This window comes from Sapajus apella, unplaced genomic scaffold, assembly GCF_009761245.1.
Source record: "Sapajus apella isolate SASKATOON/1434 unplaced genomic scaffold, GSC_monkey_1.0 scaffold119, whole genome shotgun sequence".
Lineage (NCBI taxonomy): Eukaryota > Metazoa > Chordata > Mammalia > Primates > Cebidae > Sapajus > Sapajus apella.
Genome location: NW_022437059.1, coordinates 1,981,503 through 1,986,829, shown reverse-complemented (window position 1 = coordinate 1,986,829; position 5,327 = coordinate 1,981,503). Strand labels below are relative to the sequence as shown.

Genomic DNA, 5,327 nt, shown 5'->3' with positions numbered 1-5,327 from the left:
TGGGCATGGTGGTGTGCACCTGTAGTCACAGCTACTCGGGAGGCTGAGGCAGGAGAATCGCTTGAATTCGGGAGGCGGAGGTTGCAGTGAGCCGAGATTTTGCCAGCCTGGTGACAAAGCAAGACTCCATCTCAAAAAAAAAAAAAAAAAAAAAAAAGATGTGATCCTTTCCCCTAGGACACTTTTCTGGAAACCCCTTTTGTAATAAGATAGGACACAAGTTCCCAGAAGAGACCTTTGAAGGATGGGGACTTTGTTAACCTTCCTTTTTACCAGGAATTCCTCTAGAGTTAGCACGTCATGGGCTCTGAATGTATCCATGCCTATTGATCAGAGGCCTGAACAAGACCCAGTGTGGGGCATTCAGCAGGTACTCAATAAATGTTTGTTTAACCTGAAGCATATTAGCCATCCTTGTATAATGGCAGGCAGCCCGGGAACAGCTGTGCACATAATTACAACTCAGTCAGATTGGCTCGGTTGTAACTTGTAAATCAGTCTTGCTTTCCACATCCACCTGTTCACTGAGCTAGGCCTTCACAGCTCATGGTGCCTGACAGTCATATGACCCCATGAAGGACTAGTTTTTTTTTTTTTTTTTTTGAGACAGAGGCTCACTCTGTCATCCAGGCTGGAGTGCAGCAGTGTGATCACGGCTCACTGCAGCCTCAGCCTCCTGGACTCCAGTGATCCTCTCACCTCAGCCTCCAGAGTAGCTGTGATGACAGGCATGTGCTACCATGCCCGACTAATTTTTTTGTAGAGAAAGGGTCTTGCTATGTTGCCCAGGCTGGTCTCAACCTCCTGTACTCAAGCAATCCTCCCATCTTGGACTCCCAAAGTACAGGGATTACAGGTATGAGCCGCTGCACACAGCCCCATGAAGCACTCTTGGCCCAGAGTATAAATCCTTAGGGTAAAGGGAGGAGGGAGCCGTACAAAATGTGATCAGAATATTCTTTTTGAGGCTATACCTGCGCCAAGTGACATTTAAGGAAATGGTTGGTTAGTAGAAGAATCTAACTGAAAGCATTTCAAATGTTTCATCAGGGGATACTCGTTCGTATGGTGCATTCCACCTTAGACACTCCTCTTAGTTTCAAGCTCTCTTCTTTGCCAGGTAGAAGGTCCAGAACAAACCCTTCCCTCTCCTTCTCTAACATTCACAAGCTCTCCTTTCCCCCATCCCCTGAGCTCTCCTACTTATGTCTCTCCCTTTTAGACATCTCCCTAGAATGGTGCTCTCCATTGCTGATCACACACACACGCACACACACACTCCTCTAGACCTGTGTCTTTTTTTTTTTTTTTGGCCATACTCTCTTCCCTGGGAGGTATAGGCCACCCTCCCTGCCCACACAAACTATTGCCATTTCTCTCACAACCTACAGCACTTTTGGCAATTACAGGGAATAAAATTTCGTATCATTTTACACATGGAGTCTAATTAGTAAAGGCTGCATTCCCCTGGCTGCCACACGCTGCATTGCAGATCTTTCTCAGTGTCTCTGGCAGACACTGTCATTGGACTGTTTCTCCAAATCCTGCTGTAAAAGAATCAGAAACACTCCCAAAGCAGTGATCGTGAGCATTCCAAAGTCTGGCATTGGTGCCGTTATTTCTGAATTCTTGGGACTATTCGTGACCGTCTCCCTCCCAAGAGAGGCAGGACCGGCAGTTCTCAAGCCTCCGGTTTTGAGTCTTGTGTTGCTGTACTGACTTTCTACTTCTGGTCAGTGTCATCTCTGCCTGGATAACTCAGCTCATACTCAGTTCAGGTGCCATCTGCCCTGAAGCTAATCTTGAATATCCATGTAGGACAATGACTGATCTCTGGGCTCTCGAAGGTGCTGTGTTTACCTCTACCTTAACACTCAGCATAGTTGGGGATAGGCTGGGAAGGGGATGTAGATCTGTGATGACACAACCACACCGCTTTTCACTGCTGGTAGCAGGCTTTAGGAAGACATCACTCTAGGGAGAGCAAGGCTGCCTATGACCAAGAAACAGATAGCTGGCCCTGCCCTCACGGGTCCTGAGCCTGAACTGCATACTTAGGAGAGGAGTGCTTTTCACTCCTCACCCCACCCTGGCCCCCAGAATTTTGTATATATATTTTTTTATTTTTTGAGACACAGTTTCACTCTGTCACCCAGGCTGGAGTGCAGTGGTGTGAACTTGGCTCACTGTAACCTCCACCTTCCAGGTTCAAGCGATTCTCCTGCCTCAGCCTCCTGAGTAGCTGGGACTACAGGCATGTGCCACTATGCAGGGTTAATTTCTGTGTTTTCAGTAGAGAAGGGGTTTCACCAAGCTGGTCTCAAACTCCTGACCTCAGGTGATCTGCCTGCCTTGGCCTCCCAAAGTGCTGATTACAAGCATGAGTCACTGCACCTGGCCCCATAATAATATTTTTAAAAATAAATTTTTTTCTCTAATAGAAAAATAATAAATGTGAATTACAGAAATACTGAAAAGTAGGGGAAACAGAGCACTCTTGTCTCAGCAGCTGAAAATAAGCAAAATTAATGTTTCAGTGTATTTCCTACCAGTCTATTTACTGTACAAATTTTAATTTAATTTAATTGTGCTCATGTGGTAAACATAAAATTGTACATGTTGATATATATGAATACACTAACTAGTCAAGCCTATTAGAGAAAACACCTATAAATACAGAACAAAGTACAAACAAGGAAACGGTAGCATTTTGGAATTCCACACCAAGAAACAATCTAGTTACATTTCAGTATATTTTCATAAAACCTCAAAAATTACCCGTTCGCATAATCTCACACTATGTGTCTTGAATTTAATTATAGTTAACAAAGGGTCTGCCACTAATAAAATTTAGTTGGCAGATTTTACGCAAAAGTTTTAGTGACATGCATTTTCTACCTGGTGGTTTATTAGTCTTGTTTAATTAAAAAATGATTCAGGCTACACTGATTGGCTTTGAAGATGTAGAAAGTCATTAATAATATTCTTTAGCAATGAAAATAGTCATTATGCTCTTTTGTGCACTTCTGCTTTGAGAAATGGAAGAGAGGGGGGAAATAACGATTTTTAGTTTAATAACTATCTTGGCTCAGCATCCCAACCATACACATTGTTTGGCCATACTAATCAAAGTTGGAACAGGCCCAGTTAGTGTTTTATGTAGTCTTTTATCAAACTGGCAAGAGATTATCTGTAAACTGCTCCCCCCGCTCCCCGCCCAGGGGGAAGAGGAAGCACAATCAAAATAGAATCTGCAGGAAAGCTGAAGTCAATCTTGGGAACTGTACAGGGCCAGACTTTGACCTCCGGCCGGCAAAGCTACTTGATAACACGTTGTTCCATTGTTTCTCTTGGTTCTGAGTCTAATTTAAGCAAGGGAAGATCTATCAGTCTTTCTTTCCATGACATCTCCATTCTCTACTTTTAAACTTTGCTTTCTCTCTTTAAGGGCTGGAGAGTATGTTCAAGTGATTTGTTTCAAGATTAGCTCATGCATGACAGGTGCATGTTCTAAAGCCTTTCACTTCGGATGTGTGGTATTTTCTTTCTATCCCACATACAGGGAGCAATTTGGCTGGGCACATATTCTTCGGGGGTAACGCTTTCCCCACAGTACTCTAGATCTTTTCCATCGAAAATTAAGTGTAGAGAAATCTGATCAGCCTTTAAGAGAGGTCTTTCAGTGAAAAGATGGATGATTTGGGTGGTGGGTGGGCATTACTATCGCTTCGTCTCTGTTTGGTTTAGGTTCAGCACTTTTTAACTGGGTGAGGGGAATGTGAGGTGGAGGTAGGAAAATGACTTTTTCTATTAACTTTCAGATAAGCCACCTGCTCTGTTTTTTCCAACATACCCAAGGTATCCCTCTCTTCTGTTTATTTTTCCAGTTCAATTCTTTTTTTTTTTTTTAAAGACGGGGTTTCACCATGTTGGTCAGGCTGGTCTTGAACTCCTGACTTAGGTGATCCGCCCGCCTTGGCCTCCAAAGTGCTTGGATTACAGGCGTGAGCCACCACACTCGGCCCTTTCCATTTCAATTCTAATGGCCTTAAAGTTCATGCAAATTCCTTTTGCCTCTGACAATAGTTGTTTTTTTTTAAAGTCCTCTTTGTGAGTGTCACTATTAGGTTTGTCTTTTCCTGGAACTTTATAGGTCTTTCATGTGAAGCTTTAAGAGACTAGGGTAGAAGTGGTTAGCCAGATATTATTTTCATTCGTAAGTTTAGCTATGTCATTCAGCAGGTTTAATCAACCTGCCGCAAAGTTATCATTTGGTTTCAGAGGAAAGGCTGCTCAGCGCTACAAAGAGAAATGAGTTTTGAGCCATGTAAGGGTGGGGACAAGCACATATGGTGATTGCTACATTCAGGGTTGCTAGACTCTGTTCTATTTCACTTTTAAAAAAATTGTATTCCAACTCACGGGATGGTCTATTGGGAAGAAACATGAATATCGCCTCAGCTGACAGGGTGATTTCTCTCTGTCATTTTCCTTAAGTAGAAGATGGTTCTTTGCGGCTCGTAGGTTCAGCGCACAGCCATGTCAGTAATGCTGTGAGTGCAACAGCGTTAAAGCCACAATGGAAAGAGGGCTTGTGTCAGTTCAGGTCTTCTGGGAAGCAGATACTAAAGATGAAATTGTAAGGTCAAGAGATTTTGAAAGATGGGAGAGAGGGAACAAAAGGAGTCAGGGAAAGTCTTCAGATAGTGATGCACTGATGCCTGTAGAATGAGAGGGGAGGGAAGAGACTCTGACCCTGGTGCAGCTCTGAGGAAGTCTCTCCCGCCCAGTGGGAGGCTCCAGGGCAGGTTGCCAGTAGTGGAGTCTGTGTTAGGAGAATGGCCATGTAGAGCAGAAAGTATCGCTGCTGTCCCGCTGTGCTCAGTGGCTGCCTGGGGAGAAGTTAGCTTTGGTTCAAACGTTGCAGCAGATCCTGATGCAGCTGGAAGCTGATGGCTCCGTGTACTCCTGGAGCAGGGTCTTCCTTGAAGGGAGATCTGAGTAGTGCACCTTCATGGCTGCCACAAGCCCCCTTCCACAGTCTCCAGGAGGGACCAGGAATGTTACTCATCCTAAGCAGGTGATGCACAAGCTTAGCTCCGGTGGCTGGATGAAAACTGAGCAGGTCCATTCATAGGAGACGCCTGTAACTGCTCTTTGGCAAAGCTGAGTGGGTAACTCTAAGCAGATTATCTCTCGGGGTTGTGACCTTCAGCTTCAGGTGCTTTTGAATATCCGCTTGAATGGGCCCCCAGAACAGCATGGAGCCCAGCCAAAAGGTTAACTAATTAATTTTAATTTTTTTTTTTTTTTTTTTTTTTTTTTTT

The 5,327-nt window shown here is 44.1% G+C and overlaps 1 pseudogene; it reads left to right on the top strand.

Moving 5' to 3' along the window:
- The first annotated feature begins 244 nt into the window (after positions 1–244).
- Positions 245–5,327, top strand: part of LOC116538426 — a 24,153-nt pseudogene continuing 19,070 nt past the window's right edge.